This window comes from Myotis nattereri, assembly GCF_964212035.1.
Source record: "Myotis nattereri genome assembly, chromosome: X".
NCBI classification, from domain to species: domain Eukaryota; kingdom Metazoa; phylum Chordata; class Mammalia; order Chiroptera; family Vespertilionidae; genus Myotis; species Myotis nattereri.
This window is the reverse complement of record NC_138078.1, coordinates 108,667,320-108,687,175: the sequence shown is the minus strand read 5'-3', so window position 1 is coordinate 108,687,175 and position 19,856 is coordinate 108,667,320.

Sequence of the window (19,856 nt, the reverse complement as noted above, 5' to 3'; positions counted from 1 at the left end):
CCCACCACCCGTTCCCCACCCCACCCCAGGTCTTCACCACACTATTGCCTGTGTTCATGGGCAATGCATATATGCATATACGTTCTTTGGTTAATCTCTTTCCACCCCTGCCTTCCCACTGAGATTTGTCAGTTTGCTCCATGTTTCCATGCCTCTGGCTCTATTTTATTCATCAGTTTATTGTGTTTATTATATTCCACATATAAGTGAGATTGCATGATATTTGCCTTTCTCTGACTGGCTTATTTCACTCAGCATAATAATCTCTAGGTCCCTCCATGCTGTCTCAAAGGGTAATAAATAGATCCTTCTTCTTTGCAGGTGCATAGTATTCCATGGTGTAAATGTACCACAGCTTTTTTATTCATTTATCTATTGATGGACACATGGGACTGTTTCCAGATTTTAGCTGTTGTAAATAATGCTGCTATGAACATAAAGGTACATATATTCTTTCTGATTGGTGTTTCAAGATTCTTAGGATATGTTCCAAGAAGTGGGATCACTATGTCAAATGGCAGTTCCGTTTTTAGTTTTTTTAGGAAACTCTACACTGTTTTCCACAGTGGCTGTACTAGTCTGCATTCCCTCTAGCAGTGTCCTAGGGTTCCTTTTTCTCCACATCTTTACCGGCACTTGTTGTTTGCTGATTTGTTAATGGTAGCCATTCTGGCAGGTGTGGGGTGGTACCTTTCCCTCCATTGGCCCCCCCTCCTCTTTACCCCTGCCCTTAACCCAGGCATTCACCCTACTATTGTCTGTGTCCATGGGTTATGCGTATAAATTCTTTGGTTAATCTCTTTCTGCTCCCATGTTTCCCCTGAGAATACTCTGCTGCATGCTTCTTTGTCTCTGGATCTATTTTGTCAGTTTATTTTGTTCATTAGATTCCACATATAATGAGATTATGTGATACTTGTCTTTCTCTTACAGACTTATTTCACTTATCATAATAATCTTCAGGTCCCTCCATGTTGTCTCAAAGGTTAAGAGATCCTTCTTTTTTACAGCTGCATAGTATTCCATTGTGTAAATGTACCACAGCTTTTTTATCTACTTATCTACTGATGGGCACTTGCACTGTTTCCAGACCATCACTCAAGATATAGGTATAGTCCTGGCCAGTGTGGCTCTGATGGTTGGGCATCATCTCGTTCATTGAAAGGTATAGGGTTCAATTCCCAATTAGGGCACATGCCCTGGATGCAGGCTCGATTCCCAGTAGGTATGTGCAGGAGGCAGCCAATTGATGTTTCTCCCTCTCATTGTGAAATCAATTAAACATGTCCTGCCCTAACCGGTTTGGCGTCGGCCTGTGGACTGAATGGTCCCAGGTTCGATTCCGGTCAAGGGCATGTACCTTGGTTGTGGGTATATCCCTGGTTGGGGGTGTGCAGGAGGCAGCTGATGGATGTTTCTCTCTCATTGATGTTTCTAACTCTATTTCTCTACCTTCCTCTCTGTAAAAAATCAATAAAATATATTAAAAAAAACAAAACATGTCCTCAGGTGAGGATTTAAAAAAAAGGAGTTAGGTTTATAATTTACAGAATTTTTTTGCATGCTTATTCTAACATTTATATTATTTTAATTATTCATATAAAGTATATATAATATATATATATATATATACTAGAGGCCTGGTGCATGAAATTCGTGCACTGGGGGTGGGGTGTCCCTCAGCTCAGCCTGCACACTCTCCAATCTGGGACCACACAGGGATCGGGCCTAAACAGGGAGTCGGACATTCCTCTCACAATCCAGGACTGATGGCTCCAAACTGCTCGCCTGCCTGCCTGCCTGATTGCCCTAACCCAGTGGTTGGCAAACTGTGGCTTGGCAAACTGTGGCTAGTGAGCCACATGCGGCTCTTTGGCCCCTTGAGTGTGGCTCTTCCACAAAATACTGACTTCTGTGCATGGGTCACGAAGGGCCATGAAGTTTCAGTTGCACTGTACATGCGTGCCCGCACGTGGTATTTTGTGGAAGAGCCACACTCAAGGGTCCAAAGAGCTGCATGTGGCTTGCAAGCCGCGGTTTGCTGACCACTGCCCTAACCGCTTCTGCCTGCCAGCCTGATCACCCCCTAACCACTCCCCTGCCAGCCTGATAGACGCCTAACTGTTCCCCTGCTGGCCTGATCGCCCCCAACTGCCCTCCCCTGCTGGCCTGGTCCCCCCCAATTGCCCTCCCCTGCCGGCCTGGTCCCCCCCAATTGCCCTCCCCTGCCGGCCTGGTCCCCCTCAACTGCCCTCCCCTGCCGGCCTGGTTGCCTCCAACTGCCCTCCCCTGCAGGCCTGGTCTTCCCCAACTGCCCTCCCCTGCAGGCCTGGTTGTCCCCAACAGCCCTCTCCTCAGGCCTGGTTGCCCCCAACTGACCTCCCCTGCCGGCCCTCTTGTGGCCACATGGGGGCGGCCATCTTGTGTGTTGGAGTGATGGTCAATTTGCACACTAGTCATGGCTAATTAGCATATCAGGGCTAATGAGCATGTATCTCTCATTATTGTGTTGGAGTGATGGTCAATTTGCATACTGGTTGTGACTAATTAGCATACCCCTCATATTACATAGGATATATATATATGTATATATATATCACATATGTATATATGATATATTATGCCTGCTCATCTCTTTTTAAACTCAGTTTTTAAAATATGAAGTATTTCAAACACATGCAAGAACTGCTATCACCAATTTTGTGTTTACCATTTAGACACCTGCAATATTGTGATTTATAAGAAATACATGTAGACAAAAATGGGGAGGGGGGGCTCTATGGAAAATAACCTCACAGGATGATCTGATCATAAATTACTAACAGGGCAGGTCATGGTGGGTAGTCAGGCCCCAGGCTTATAACTCCTTTAGTGAAAGGTTTTAAGTTAGCCCCGTCTTGTTCTTGTGCATTTAGTTTAACACACTTTTGAAATACCAGAAGTAATACCCCTGGGATGGGGTATTAACCCTCAAGAGCATATATAATCTTGTTAACTGTCCTGTTATCCAATCCTCACCTTGCTTCCTCCAATCTTTCTTACATCCCCTCCTTAATTTTAAATGCATAAAAAAGGCTGCAAAACTGTTATTCTCCAGAGCATTTGAAATCTTGTTCCTTGGCATATGTTGTCAATTTGGCTCAAATAAACGCTTATAAAAAATATCAAAAGGTTTCGACATTTCATTTTTTTAAAAAAAATATTTTTATTGATTTCAGAGAGGAAAGGATAGGGAGAGATAGAAACATCAATGATGAGAGAGAATCATTGATTGGCTGCCTCCTGCACGCCCGACACTGAGGATCCAGCCTGAAACCTGGGCATGTGCCCTGACCAGGAATCAAACCGTGACCTCTTGGTTCATAGGTCGACACTCAACCACTGAGTCATGCCAGCTGGGCTGGACATTTCTTAAGTAGACATATATATTTAGTCATTCAGATAGTCTTCATCCAGAATTCTTCATTCACAGCTCCCCAAAATCTTGGAATTTCCCTTTGGAATTTCTTTAGTGTTTAGAGTGATAAACATGGGTTTTGTTATGTGAATTAGGTGACTTTTGGAAAGTACCTAAGGATGGGGGCTTTTTTGTTAAAACGAATAAGCCTACAGTGACACATCATAATTACCCAAAGTCCATAGTTAACATTAGGATTCATCCTTGGTGTTCTGCATTCTATGGGTTTGAGCAAATGTATAATGACATGTATCTACCACTATAGTATCTTATAGAGTAGTTTCATTACCCTAAAAATCATTTGTGCTCTGCCTGCTTATCTCTCCCTTCCCATAACCCCTGGCAATCACTGATATTTTTACTGTCTCCATAGTTTTGCCTTTCCAAGATGTCATATAGTTGGAAACATACAGTATGTATGTACCGTATTCTATTGGTGTATAAAAAGGCCATAGATTTCTGGGTGTTAATTTTGTATCCTGCTACATTGCCGAATTCATTTATTAGTTCTAGTAGTTTTTTGATGGAGTTTCTAGGGTTTTCTATGTACAATATCATGTCATCTGTGAATAATGACAGTTTTACTTCTTCTTTTCCAATTTGGATGCCTTTTATTTCTTTGTCTGGTCACTATGGCTAGCGCTTCCAATACTATATCGAACAGGAATGGTGAAAGTGGACATCCCTTGTTGGAGCTTCCAGGGTTCAGAAAGCCCCACTTCGCGCATCCATTTATGCCAGGGTTCATGTCCCAGCATCAAGAAGGGTTCAGGAATCTGGAAAAGGGGCTGCGCGTAGATGACATAGAAATCCAGAGACTAATAAAGAGTCTGGAGACGAGATATAATTTTGAAAGGCATTGGGGGTCAGAGGACCTTCAGCTAAAGGAACTGAAGAGTCCCTACATGTCTAGGACCCTTGCTTTTATTAACACAATTTGTCCTAAGGCAAGGTGGAGATAATACACTTCAAAGGGTAAGGTTTCAAAAGGTACAGAAACATTGTCAGTTTGGGGAATAGTCTACGGCTGTTCAGGTGTTTGGCCAGTAGGAGGCAATAACATGTAGATTAAGATGCCTTCTAGCTGTCTGGAAGCCACAATCACTTTCCTATTCAGTTTTGGGAAAATGCCTTTAGCCATTCCCAACAGGTGACTACATGTGTGATGCAACCCTGTCGAGTCCCCAAGTTTCATCAACCTTTTGATGAAACTCTTAAAATTATGACATGCTAGAATTGGTCTACGGCAATCCTTGTTTTCTTTCTGTTATTAGGGGAAATGGTTTTAGTTTTTATCTATTGAGAATGATGTTGGCTATAAGTTTGTCATATGAGGCTTTTATTATGTAGAGGTATGATCCCTCTATTCCCACTTTGCTGAGGATTTTTATCAAGAAAGGGCATTGGATTTTGTCAAATGCCTTTTCTGCATCAATTGATATGACTATATGTTTTTTATCTCTTAATTTGTTTGTGTGATGTATCACACTTAATGATTTGTGAATATTGTACCAGCCTTGCATCCCTGGAATAAATCCCACTTGGTAATGGTGTATGATCTTTCTAATGTAATGCTGGATCCAATTTGCTAGAATTTTGTTGAGGATTTTGGCATCTATGTTCATCAGAGATATTGGCCTGTAATTTTCTTTCTTTTTAGTGTCTTTTTAAAATATGTTTTTATTGATTTCAGAGAGGAAGGGAGAGGGAGAGATAGAAATATCAATGATGGAGAGAATTATTGATTGGCTGCTTCCTGCAAGCCCCACACTGGGGATTGAGCTCACAACCTGGGCATGTGCCCTTGACTGGAATCAAACCTGAGACCCTTTAGTCCACAGGCCAATGCTCTATCTACTGAGCAAAATGGGCTAGGGCTCTTTGTGCCCCGACCCGCGGGACATGCAACGTGGGTACCTTGACGATTCCTGTAAGGGAATGAGAGGATAGGAGACGCGAAGAAATGGAGGCAAGACAAGATCCTGATCAAACCTCAAATTTTATTCCTACAGCGGCAGAATATATACTGTTTTAGGGACGGGGGTGGGTGGAGAAGCCTATGGACATTAGCTTATCAGCAGGGTTGTAGCAGGCTCCGGTTGTGGCGGTAGTTGCTTCAGGGCATGAGATAATTATCTTTAGCTGCTGACCAAACCTCAGGACATACGTGGTTTCTGGTAACTAGGAGTTCCTACCAGAAACTTATTGTTCTTAAGATGGCTTTGTCTAGGCCAATATCTCTAATGGCTCCCAACATCTTTGTAGTGTCTTTATCTGGTTTTGGGTTTAGGGTAATGCTGGCTTCCTAGAAAGAACTTGGAAATGTGTCTTCCTATTGAATTTTCTGGAATATTCTGAGAAGGATAGATTTTAGTTCTTTGAATGTTTGGTAAAACTCCCATATGAAGCCACCTGGTCCAGGGCTTTTATTTGCTGGAAGTTTTTTGATTTCTGTTCCAATTTCATCAGTAGTTATCGGCCTAGTCAGGTGTTTTTATTCTTCCTGATTGAGTTTTGGAAGCTTGTATTTTTCTTGGAATATGTCCATTTCATCGTGGTTGTCCAGTTTGTTGGAGTAGAGTTGTTCGTAATATTTTTTTAATAATTCTTTGTATGTCTGTGGGGTCAGTTGTTACTTCACCTCTTTCATTTCTGATTTTGTTTATTTGAGTCCTTTCCCTCTCTTTATTTGTGAGCCTAGTTAGAGGTTCATTAATCTTGTGGGTTTTTAAAAAATATTTTTATTGATTTTTTACAGAGAGGAAGGGAGACGGATAGCGAGTTAAAAACATCAATGAGAGAGAAACATTGATCAGCTGCCTCCTGCACACCTCTCACTGGGGATGTGCCTGCAACCTAGGTACATGCACTTGACAGGAATCAAACCTGGGACCCTTCAGTCCGCAGGTCAACACTCTATCCACTGAGCTAAACCGGCCAGGGCTCATCAATCTTGTTTATCCTTTCAAAGAACCAGCTTTTGCGTTTATTGATCTTTTGTATTTTTTTTGGTCTCTATTTGTTTATTTCTGCTCTGAGCTTTATAATTTCCTTCCTTCTGCTTACTTTGGACTTTTCTTATTGCTCTCTTTCTAATTCTTTAAGTTGTAGGTTTAGATAATTTATTACCATTTATTCTTGTTTTTTTGAGGTATGCCTGCAGAGCTATGAACTTCCCTCTAAGGATTGCTTTCACTGTGCCCCATAGGTTTGTTGTTTTCATTGTCATTCATTTTCAGGATGCTTTAATCTCTTTGGTAACCCAATCATTGTTTTATATCATACTATTTATCCTCCAAGTGTTTGATTTTTTTCATTGTTTTTATTGTAGTTGATTTCTAATTTCGTGTCGTGACCTGAGAAGATGCTTCATATGATTTTTATCTTCTTAAATTTGAAGAGACTTTGCCTGTGTCCTAATATGTGGTTCTATCTTTGAAAATGTCCCATGTGCACTTGCGAAGAATGTATATTCTGTAGCTTTGGGGTGAACTGTTCTGAAGATGTCAATTAGGTCCTTCTGATCTAATGAGTCATTTAGGATTGCTGTTTCTTTGCTGATTTTTTGTTTAAAGGGTTTATCCAGTGGTGTCCATAGGGTACTAAAGTCCCCTAATGTGATTTTATTGCTGTCAGTGTCTTCCTTAATATCTTCCAGAAGTTGTTTTTTTTTTTAATGTATTTGGGTGCTTTTGTATTGGGTGCATATACTAGTATGTTTACCAGAGTTATATCTTCTTGTTGAATTGCTCCCTTTAGTATTATGAAGTGGCATTCCTTATCTCTTTTTACGGCCTTCACTTTGAGGTCTATTTTTCAGATATAAGTATTGCTACCCCAGCTTTTTTCTAATTTCCATTTGCCTGAAAAATTTTTTCCATCCCTTCACTATCAGTCTGTGTGAGTTCTTTGTTCTGAGGTGGGTCTCTTTTAGACAGCATATATATGTGTCATGTTTTCTTATCCATTCAGTTTCCCTATGTCTCTTGATGGGAGCATTTAATCCATTTACATTTAAGTTTATTATTGCTAGTTACTTGTTTGTAGTCATTTTTATTCTTTATGCCTGTATACCTTCTTACCTTTCTATTTCTTCTTTTTACAGCAGTCCCTTTAGCATTTCTTGCATTGCTGGCTTGAGAAGACTTGACACAAAGGTAACAAAACACAAATGTACTCATGACATCAATAACTCCAATATAAGTGACCACTAGAGAAAGAGAATTAGGAGAGATTGGAGAGAGCAAAAATGATATAGAGAGAAGAAAAAAAAGATAAGAGAGAAAAGAAAAAGAAGAAAGAGGAAGAGAAAAAAGTATATGGGGAGGAAACACCACAGAACAAACAGATAAACCAAAAAATGCTAAACATAAACACCTATAAAAAAGGGAGGGGGCAGACTTTGTAGAGGCAGAGCTTATATACAGAAAGTAAGGAATTGAGCTTATATACAGAAAGTAAGGTTAAGGAATTGAGTGAATAGGGTGAGGACCATTCAGTATGGAAGAGGTAGAAAGAGAATGAGTTTATAGGAATAAAAGAAAGAAAAAAATTAAAAAATTAAAAAAAGATAAAATAAAATAACAATAAAAAAGAAAAATAGGATGAAGAAGAAACACTGCAAAAAATAAAAAAAAAAACACAGAGAAAATAAAAAAAAATAAATAAAAGATTAAAAATACAATAAAATAAAAAAGTGAAGTGTAATTTGTTTCATCCAAGTTTTAATGCCCCATGGGGGCTGGTTTAAGATCCAACTCTTCTGTTTGCCACTTCTCAGTTTCCTGTTAGATAGTCAGCACTATGTTGAAGTCCAAGCAATCCACTGCTCCTCTCTTTGTGTCTATCTCCATATCCTTGATTGCAAGTAGGCAGGACAAATCTGCCCACTTAGCCTGTCTGTTTCCTGTCAGTCTTAATCTCTCAAGTAGCTGTTTCTGGCAGGGCTATAGGTAGGAAGAGTGCTCTATCACTTTTCAGGACTAAACAGTCTCTCTTAAACCCAGTCCGGGACGGCTTTTTGTGGCTATTCAGATTTTTTGTGTCCTTTGTACTACTCAGGGTGTAGTCTCAGTGTGGCGGTATTAACTTCCTTGAGGCTGCTGTTAGGGGCTGGCTATTTAGTAGAAAAATGGCTGCTTATTTCTGGAGGATCAGGAATGTCCCAGTGCCAGACTCCTGGTCACCTCTCCATGACCTGCTCTCCTCCACAGCCTCTCTCCAAGGTCCACAAGTCTGCACCTCCACCTGCACCTCAGCACAGGTGAGTGTTTGTATTTGAAAGGTCCTATGAACTAGGTTTAGCGAATAACAGCATAGACCAAACAGAGGCAAAACAACCACACGACTGCTAGTTTTTCTTTCCCTGGCACTGCATGGCTCAGGCTCAGCCTCAAGGGGCTGTGCACTTAGATCTAGAATCACCTGCCACCAACAGCCCTGTGGACCTCCCTTCCACTGTTGGATGGTATGCCTTTCCCCAAGGGACACAGACTTGGTGCCGTGCAGCTTCCTTCTGACCCTCTTGTTTTGGTGGTCTCGCGACTTTCTCCAGTCCAGATCCCCGATCCTATCATTCTCTAGGCATCCTCTGCCCTTCCTGGCTGTGAATTGTCTCACCAGCTGTGTCTTCTTCGCCAGTTTTGGGTGGACATTACTTGATTTAAATGCTCCTTCTATCTGCTCCGAGGTAAGTCTCAGGACACATCTGCCTATTCGGCTGCCATTTTTCCTCCCTACTTTTTATATTTTGGTTACAATAGCTATGAACCATTTGTAGTAAGATCAAATGAGAAGTCAGTTACATATAAGGATAAATGAGTAAAGATTTTTTCCTCATATGCCTAAATAAAGCTGGAGTTGATTGGCTAAAGATCATCCTATATAATAAAAGCCTAACATCCAAATCAACCGAACGGTGGAACGACCAGCAGAATGACCGGTTACTATGATGTGCACTGACCACCAGCAGGCAGACACTCATTGCAGGAGCTTCCCCCAATCTGCAGGCCTCAGGCCAGCCAAGGTGGGTGTGAGTGGAGGCTCCCCGATTGCCCCACCAGTCATGCCACAGAGGGAGGCAATCAGTGGTGAAGGTGTGAGGTGGGGCCGGCGAGCGGGCGGTGCCAGGCTGGCCAAGGCAGGTGCCAGCGGGTGCCGCCTGGTCACCCCACTGGTTGCCCCACAGATCGGCCCTGATCGCCAGTCAGGCCTAGGGACCCTACCTGTGCACAAATTTCATGCACCGGGCCTCTAGTTACTAATGTTTTCATACTAGTTTTTGTTAGATTTACAGGTATAACTTATTAACACCCTGTGATATTGTGATTTATTCTAAGAAACATATATTCAATCTTAGTCCCAGTTTCTGACACATAGCTCCTAAGACTCCTGAAATGTCCTAAATGATGACAGTGATAATGTGTCTTTATTAGTGAGGTGACTTTTAGAAAGCACCTAAGGATGTTCTTTGCCAGAGGAACCAGCCATGTGATAAGATGTTTGGAATTTTCAGTCCCATCCTGACCTCTGGGGAAGGGAGAGCAACTGGAGGTTGACTCAGTCACAAATGGCCAATGTTTTATTTAATTTACTAGAGGCCCAGTGCACGAAATTCGTGCATGGGGGGCGGTCCCTCAGCCCCGCCTGCACCCTCTCCAATTCAGGACCCCTTGAGGGATGTCTGACTGCTAGTTTAGGCCTGATTTCACCAGCAGTCAGATATCCCTCTCATAATCCAGGACCACTGGCTCCTAACCACTCGCTTGCCTGCCTGCCTGATTGCCCCTAACCACTCTGCCTGCCAGCCTGATGCCCCTAACTTCTCTCCTGCCAGCCTGATCACCCCTAACCACCTCTGCCTGCTGGCCTGGTTGCCCCTAACTGCCCTCCCCTGCCAGCCTGATTGCCCTTAACTGACCTCCCCTGCTGGCCTGGGCACCCCTAACTGCCCTCCCCTGCCTGCCTGGTTGCCCCTAACTGCCCTCCCCTGCCAACCTGATTGCCCCTAACTGCTCTCTCCTGCCAGCCTGATTACCCCTAACTGCCTCTGCCTCGGCCCCCGCCATCATGGCTTTGTCTGGAAGGACGTCCAGAAGACTTCCAGTCTAATTAGCATATTACCCTTTTATTAATATAGATTACTTAAGTGATGAAGCCTCCATAGAAAGCCAAAAAAATAGGGTTCATGGACCTTCTGGGCTGGTGAACATGTGGAGATACAGGGGAGAGTGGCATGCCTGGGGAGAGCATGGAAGCTCTGTGCCCTTTCCCATTTCTTGTCTTAATGCATCTATGTAGAGCAAGAGCAGAACAGACTTTTTGGACACCTTTGACAATACAATATCGAGTAACTGTCAGTCAAGTGCTATGTCAAGACTGAGGTGCATTTAGGAGGGGCCCAGAATGCCCCAACTCACAAGCCTGAACCCTTGGATAAGGAGTCCATATGGACATTGATTAGTGGGACCTCCACCCCTTGTGGGTTATAAGAACTCAGATCTCTGACCACCCAGTGCTCGAGCTTGGCTGTACCATGGGTCATACTTTGAGCACTGCTGGATTTCCACTTTACTGGCTCCATGCCACCACTGCAGCCACTGGCTTGAGAGCAATTCTCGCTTCTCTACCTGTGGACACTGCCAGTGACTGGGACTTTGCACTGGATGCTCACTCCACTCACTTCTTCTTGTTTTAATTTAATTTTTTATTTATTATGAGAGAGAGAGGGGGGGAGGGGGGAGAGGGAGAGAGAGAGAGATAGATCTGTTGTTCCACTTATTGATACATTCATTGATTGATCTTTGTATGTTCCCTGACCGGGAATCAAACCCACAACCTTGGCATGTTGGGACAACATCGCTCTGCACATTTCTGGGCTCCGCCTCTCTGTGTGTTAAGCTTCATGTGACTGTATTGGCTTATTGGGAAGGTCTTTCTTAATAAAACCTGGCATTGTGAAAAAACACAAACATGTATGAGTGACTCATTTCAGATATGTTCCCTCGCTCATGACAGCATCTCTTCCATCTGGCTGTTCCTGAGTTATACCTTTTATAATAAACCAGTAATATAATATGTAAAATGTTTCTCTGTGTTCTGTGAGCTGATCTAGCAAATTAAGCAAATCCAAGGAGGTGGCTGTTGGAATCCCTAATTTATAGCCAGTTGGTCAGAAGCGCAATTAACAAGCTGGAGTTGCAACTGGCACTGAAGTCCAAGGAGGGTGTCCTGGAAATTTCCAATCTATAGACTGTTGGTCAGAAACATAGGTAACAATCTGGACTTCTGATTGGCATCTGAAGTGGGAGGTAGACAGCCTTGTGAGACTGAATGCTTAAACTGTGGGATCTGATGCTGTCTCTAGGTAGTGTCAGAACTGAGTTAAATTTTAGGACACTGAGCTGATGCCAGAAAATTGCTTAGTGCTGTGGAAACCCCTTTGGAATTGGGCGTTCAGAATTTTGTACACCCTCTTTCAGGGCTGCTTGTGAAAGCTATGAGAGCATTTAGAAATTTTATTTTTAAATCTTGTGCATTAATTTGATTCTAAAATGAGAACCTAATGGAGGGCGATTTTCAAAGGAAGGCAGGGACAATCTAGGAAATAGTAATCCTTTATTATTGGCAGTCTCTTAGTAAGTAGCCCCAAATTTTAGTGCTCAAAGCAAAGGAGACACTCTAGACCAGGGGTGGGCAAACAAACTTTTTGACTCAAGGGCCACAATGGGTTCTTAAACTGGATCGGAGGGCCGGAACAAAAGCATGGATGGAGTGTTTGTGTGAACTAATAAAAATTCGAAGTAAACATCATTACATAAAAGGGTACAGTCTTTTTTTTCAGTAGTTTTATTCATTTCAAAGGGGCCGGATCCGGCCCGCGGGCTGTAGTTTGCCCACGGCTGCTCTAGACATTTATGCTGAAGTGGCAAAGACTCTCCCTTTAAAAATTTAAACCATCAAAGTGACCTGCAGTGATACCAATTTTATTACTGGTCATTGTGATGTTCAGAACTTGTTCCAAATATGGCCATCTGTCTTGTTCCAAATATGGCCATCTGTCCCCTAATGCTGGCTGAGGGTTCTCCATTTAGGTGGTGTCTGACAAGGGATTAAGTATGAAGAGATGAGGCAGGTGTGGTTGACTGGGCTGTGCTTATTTCTAGATTCCTGAAATAGACTTATAACAGATTTCCTTGCTTCCAGTCTTCTTCCTCTGTAAATTGTCACTACTACTACTGTTACTACTCTTCCAGATTCTAAAACATGGATTTTGTTTTCATCCTCTTGCTTAGAAACTTTTGTTTTCATTCTTTGCTTAGAACTTTACAATTTCTGCTCAGAAACTCCACTTCCTAAAAGTTTAAGGCCGTGGTTCATAGTCTGATATTTAGTGGACTTCATAATCTTGCCTAGGCACCCATTTCACTTACTTGTTCTTGAGTGTCAACCACTGGGTCCAGGACACCTAGGTCATAACATTGCTGAGACCAGTAGTAGAATTTTAACTGAAAAACCCAAAATGATGGGATCCAACAACAGGTATCCACTGCTTCTGAAAGTTTGTATTATGCCACTTTGCTTTTAGTACAATAATGGAATTTTTTGTGAAAGTGAAATTCTCATTGGATTTCTTTCAGTGTACAAAACAGGTACTGATGTATCCAGTTCCAGGATGTAAAATGGAGAGACTATTTGAAATTTCTGTATGAAAGACTTAAGAGCAAGAGGGGTAGAAGGTGTGTGTCAGGCTGGGAAGTTCAGGCCTTAGTCTTTGAACTAAGAATAAGATTAAAGTTACTGGCTGCACATTTTATGTAATGCCTACTACTGACTGGCAGTACTAGGTATAGCTTGTGAAAGGAGCCACACTGAACAGGTCAGTACTCCCTTGCATCATCTCATGCCCCACTGCACATCCCCTTATGCCCTGTGCTGGGCAGTGTGGAGGGTGTGCTCCTTTGGACTATAACCCTACTATGGCCCAGTTACTTGACAGACCTTAGTGGTACCAGGAGGAGCCCAAGATCTTTTTTGTATATAGACAGTCCTGGTTCCCAGTGCCCACTTCTCACCTAGTAGAGGAATTTAAAGGTATCATTTTGATTTTATTTTTGTGTATGGTGTAAGTTGGTGGTCTAGTTTCATTTTTTTGCATGTATCTGTCCAATTTTCCCAACACCATTTATTGAAGAGACTATCTTGACTCCATTGTATGTTCTTGCCTCCTTTGTCAAATATTAATTGAGCATATTGGTTCGGGTCAATTTCTGGGCTCTCTATTCTATTCCATTGATCTATATGCCTGTTCTTGTGCCAGTGCCAGGCAGTTTTGAGAAGAGTGGCTTTGTAATACAACTTGATATCTGGTATTGAGATCCACCTACTTTGTTCTTTCTCAGGATTGCTGTAGCTATTTGGGGTCTTTTTTTATTCCAGATGAATTTTTGGAGAGTTCGTTCTAGGTCTGTGAAGTATGCCGTTGGTATTTTAATGGGAAGTGCGTTGAATTTATAGATTGCTTTGGGTAGTATGGACATTTTAATGATGCTGATTCTACCAGTCCAAGAACATGGTATGTTCTTCCATCTGTTTATGTCTTCCTCTATCTCTTTTTTCAACATCCTGTAGTTTTCTAAGTAGAGGTCTTTTACCTCTTTAGTTAAGTTTATTCCTAGGTATCTTAATTTTTTTGGTGCGATGGTAAATGGGATTGTTTTTTTAGTCTCTCTATCTGTAAGTTCACTATAGTGTATAGAAATTCCATAGATTTTTTGGCGTTAATTTTGTATCCTGCTACATTGCCAAATTCATTTAATAAGTCTAATAGTTTTTTGATGGAGTCTTTAGGGTTTTTTTATGTATAATATCATGTCATCTGCAAATAAGGACAGTTTTACTTCTTCTTTTCCAATTTGGATGCCTTTTATTTCTTCTTCTTGTCTAATTGCAATGGCTAATACTTCCAGTACTATGTTGAACAGGAGTGGTGAGAGTGGGCATCCCTGTCTTGTTCCTGTTCTTTGGGGAAATGGTGTTAGTTTTTGTCCATTGAGTATGATGTTGGCTGTGTGTTTGTCATATATGGCTTTTATTATGTTGAGGTATGACCCTTCTATCCCACCTTGCTGAGAGTTTTTATCAAAAATGGGTGTTGGGTTTTGTCAAATGCTTTTTCTGCATCAATTGATATGATTATGTGGTTTTTTTCTTTCAATTTGTTTACGTGATGTATCACATTTATTGATTTGCAGATATTGTACCATCCTTGCATCCCTGGGATAAATCCTACTTGGTCTTGGTGTATGATTTTAAATGTACTGCTGGATCCGATTTACTAAGATTTGGTTGAGGATTTTGGCATCTATGTTCATGAGGGATATTGGCCCGTAATTCTCTTTCATTGTGTTGTCTTTCCCTGGTTTTGGTATTAGGGTGATGCTGGCTTCACAGAATGAGCTTGGAAGTGCTCCTTCACTTGAATTTTTTGTAGTAGTCTGAGGAGGATAGGTTTTAGTTCTTTCTTGAATGTTTGGTAAAACTCCCCTGTGAAGCCTGGGATTTTGTTTGCTGGAGGCTTTTTGATGACTACTTCAATTTCTTCTATAGTTATTGGCCTATTGAGATTTTTAGATTCTTCCTGATTGAGTTTTGGAATGTTGTATTTTTCTAGGAATATGTCTATTTCCTCCAGGTTGTCTAGTTTGTTGGAGTAGACTTTTCCATAGAAATACAATCCTTTGTATTTCTGTGGGGTCTGTTGTTATTTTGCCTCTATCATTTCTGATTTTGTTTATTTGGGTCCTCTCTCTTTGCTTCTTGGTGAGCCTGGCTAGAGGTTCATCAATCTTGTTTATCCTTTCAAAGAACCAGCTCTTGGTTTCATTGATTTTATGTATTGTTTTTTGGTCTCTATGTCATTTATTTCTGCTCTAATCCTTATTATCTCCTTCCTTCTGCTCACTCTGGGGTTTTTTTGTTGCTCTCTCTCTAGTTCTTTGAGATGTAGAGTTAGATGATTTACTACCATTTTTACTTGTTTTTTGAGATAGGCCTGTAGAGCTATAAACTTCCCTCTCAGGACTGCTTTCATTGTGTCCCATAGGATTTGGATTGTTGTATTTTCGTTGTCATTAGTTTCCAGGATGTTTTTAATATCTTCTTTGATCTCATTGGTAACCCAATCAATATTTAATAACATGCTATTCAGCTTCCAAGTGTTTGAGTGTTTTGGGTTGTTTTATTGTAGTTTATTTCTAATATTATGCCATTGTGGTCTGAGAAAATGCTTGGTATGATTTCAGTCTTCTTGAATTTGGGGAGACTTTGTTTGTGACCCAATATGTGGTCTATTTTTGAAAATGTCCCATGTGCACTTGAGAAGAACGTATACTCCGTAGCTTTGGGGTGAAATGTTCTGAAGATGTCAGTTAAGTCCATCTGATCTAGTGAGTCATTTAGGATTGCTGTTTCTTTGCCGATTTTTTGTCTAGAGGATTTATCCAGGGATGTCAGTGGTGTATTAAAGTCCCCTACTATGATTGTATTGTTGTGGATCTCTACCTTGATATATTCCAGGACTTTTTTATGTATTTGGGTGCTCCTGCATTGGGTGCATATATCTTTATCAGGGTTATGTCCTCTTGTTGTATTGATCCCTTTAGTATTATAAAATGGCCTTCCTTATCTCTTGTTATGGCCTTAACTTTGAGGTCTATTTTGTCCAATGTAAGTATTGCTACCCCAGATTTTTTTTCATTTCTATTTGCCTGAAAGATATTTTTCCATCCCTTCACTTTCAGTCTGTGTGAGTCCCTTCTTCTGAGGTGGGTCTCTTGTAGACAGCAAATATATGGGTCATGTTTTTTATCCATTCAGCCACTCGATGTCTTTTGATTGGAGCATTTAGTCCATTTACTTTTAGAGTTATTATTGAAAGATACTTGTTTGTAGCCATTTCTATTTTTTTGTGGCTTTTTTCTTTCTTAGCTTTTTATTTCTTCTTTTTACATCAGTCTCTCTAGCATTTCTTGCATTGCTGGCTTGGTGGTGATAAACTCCCTTAGCCTTTTTTTTTTTTTGTCTGTGAAGCTTCTTATTTCCTCTTCAATTTTGAATGATAGCCTTGCTGGATAGAGTATTCTTGGATTCAGTCCTTTGCTTTGCATCACTTTGTAAATTTCTCTCCATTCTTTTCTGGCCTGATGTGTTTCTGTTGAGAAATCGTTTGATAATCTAATGGGAGACCCCTTGTATATAACTTTCCATCTCTCTCTTGCAGCCTTTAAGATTCTCTCTTTGTCCTGAACATTTGCAATGGTAATTTTGATGTGTCTTGGTGTGGGTCTTTTTGGGTTCACTTTGTTTGGGACTCTCTGTGGTAGTGTGACTTTTTTCTTCCCCACCTCAGGGAAGTTTTCTGATATTATTTCTTCCAATAGGTTTTCTAACCCTTTTTCCTTTTTCTGTTGTTCTGGCACCTCTATTATTCGTATGTTGTTTCATTTCATCTTGTCCCATAGCTGCCTTAGGCTGTCCTCCTGTCTTTTAATTTTTTTCTCCAATTGCAGTTCAGTTTGGGTGTGTTTTGCTTCCCTGTCTTCTAATTCGCTAATTTGGTCCTCCGCTTCTTCTAGTCTACTGTTGAAACTTTCAATGGTATTTTTCATTGCAGCTATATCACTCTTCATTTCTTCTTGGTTCTTACATAAGTTATTGATTTTTTTCATCCATTTCTTTTTGATTCTTACATAAGTTGTTGATTTTTTCATTCGTTTCTTCTTGATTCTTGCATAAGTTGTTGATTTTTTTCCTCCTTCCCGTTTATGCATTCTAGGACCCTTAATCTGAATTCTTTTTTTGTCATGTTGCATGCCTCTGTTTCACTTAGCTGCTTTTCTGGCAGTTTCTCCTTTTCTTTCCTTTGGGGGTTTCTTTGTCTACCCCTGTTTGATCTCACTGACAGATCTAGATGTTGAGTCATTCAGGGGCTTCTTCTTAAGTGGCAGTGGCTCTTCAGGCTGTGGTTGCTCCTCGGGCAGTTGTGGTAGCAGCTGCTCCTCAGTTGGCAGCAGCTCCTCTGGTGGGTGCTGTTCACAGCTGTGGTGGCTCTTCTGGCCGGTGGGGGGAGGCTTCTCACACAGCTGCTGTTCCTCAGACTGAGGGTGTGCTGATCATGAGGCTGCTGTTCCTTGGATGGGGGCGGGCTACACACTCAGCTGCTACTCCTTGAACTGTTGCGGACTGCTCATGTGGCTGCTGTTCCTTGAATGGGGGCTGGCTGCACACTGCTATTGTTCCTCTGATGTGGTTGGCTGCTTATGGGGTACTGCTCTTTGTACTTGGACAGGTTGATTGCAAGTCTGCTGCTCCTTGGAAGGGAGTGAGCTGCAAGCATGGCTGCTCCTCCTCAGACGCGGATGGGCCACTCATCCAGCTGCTGCCCATCGGACAAGTGCAGGCTGTGTGTGGCTCTGCTTCTCGGACCGGTGCGTGCTGTGCAGGGCTGCCGCTTCTCGGACGTGGGCGGTCTGCTCGTGTGGCTGCTGCTCCTCGGACCAGGGTGGGCTGCTGCTGCTCCTTGAATGGGGATAGGCTGCTCGCAGAACTGCTGTTCCTTGGATGAGGGGCGCGGGCTGCTCACACAGCTGCTGTTCCTCAGATTGGGCAAGCTGCTCGAGTGGCTGCTGCTGCTTGGACGAGGGCAAGATGCTTGCACAGCTGCTGCTCCTCAGACTAGTGCAGGGTGAGGGCTGTGCGCAGCTGCTGCTCCTCGGATGGGGGCTGGCTGCGCAGGGCTGCCGCTCCTCAGACGTAGGTAGACTGCTCATGCGGCTGCTGCTCCTCGGACAGGTTGGACTGCTCGCATGGTTGCTGCTTCTCGGACGGGGAAGTGGGCCATTCACACTGCTGCTGCTCCTTGGACAGGGGCAGGCCACATGAGCCTGCTGCTCTTAGGCCTGAGGCAGGCTGCTCACGGGGCTGATGCTCCTTGGACAAGAGCATGCTGCTCATGTGTCTGCTTCTCACGTGGTTGAAAAAATAATGTGAAAAGAAGTAGGAAATAAAGCAACAAACAAAAAAAGGTGAACAAAGAAAAAAGCAAAAAAAAAGAGCTACAAACAAAAAAAGGGAAAACAAAGAAAAAAGCAAAAAAAAGCTAACAAAATAATAATTAAAAATGAAAAATTGAAATGTCATTCCTTTGGCTGGCTTAAGATCCCAGTTTTCTGTAATGTCTGTGATTTTTTTTTTCCTGTTGCTGAAACTCCAGACCAATTTTTTTTTTAGAAAAAATGATTTATGAAAAATTCTGATTTGAGTTGTATTAACATTGGTGGATTTTTAGAAATGTGTTATTTTCTTTTTTTCCTCCCTTCCCCACTGGCAATCACCGTACTGTTGTCTTTGTCCATGACTTTTTTTCTCTTTTTATTTTTTGCTCAATCCCTCCACCTACCTTCTCCCAGCTCCCCCTTCAAACAGCTGTCAACTTGTTCTCTATTAGTCTGTCTCTATTTTTCTTGTTAGTTCATTAAATGTGTAATTTTCAACATGATTTTAAATGAATGATGTTGGAAGGGCCTTAAAAAGGGTGGGTTAGGAGAAGGCACAAATAAACAGCAAAGGAACACAGAATCTAGGGTCTCAGTGTCATCGTCCATTCAGGCTGCTATAGCCAAAATACCATAGATTGGGTGGCTTAAAACACAAACATTTATTTCTCTGTTCAGAGGCAGGGAAGTCCAAGATCAAGGTGCTAGCAGATCCAGTGCCTACTGAGGGCCCGCTTCCTCATTCATCGAATGCTGTCTTCTTGCTGGATCCTCACATGGAGGAAGGTACAAGGGAGGACATAAATTCCATTCATGAGACCTACCCCATTATGACCTAAGTACCTCCTGAAGGCCCCACCTTCATGTCACATTAGGAATTAGGTTTTAATGTATAAATTTTAGAGGGACAGAGATATTCAGTCTGTAGCACTTTGCTATAATACATTATAGTCAGAATCACAAACATAATTATTGCCAGTGTAGGGATGGAACATAGGAGGTAAGCCAAAGAATTACAAATCTGTGATGTCCATGAGAGGAGTCTTATCTTGCCTTTGCCTATTTTGAGAAAAAATGTGCATAAGACTATGGCCTCAAGTTATTTATTTTGAGAAAGACTATATCAAATTTGAGCTACAAAGAGAGCTATCATGGTGGCATGGTAGGTATAGTGTCTGGACTAAGGAGCTTCAAGTTCTGGCTCCACTTATTAGCTGTATGGCTTTGAGCAATTTATATAACTTCTCTAAGCCTCACTTTGTTCATCTGTAAAATGAAGTTGATAATCTTACCTACCTTATAGGGTTGTGTAAGTATTAAATTAGTATATGTGTATCACCTAATAT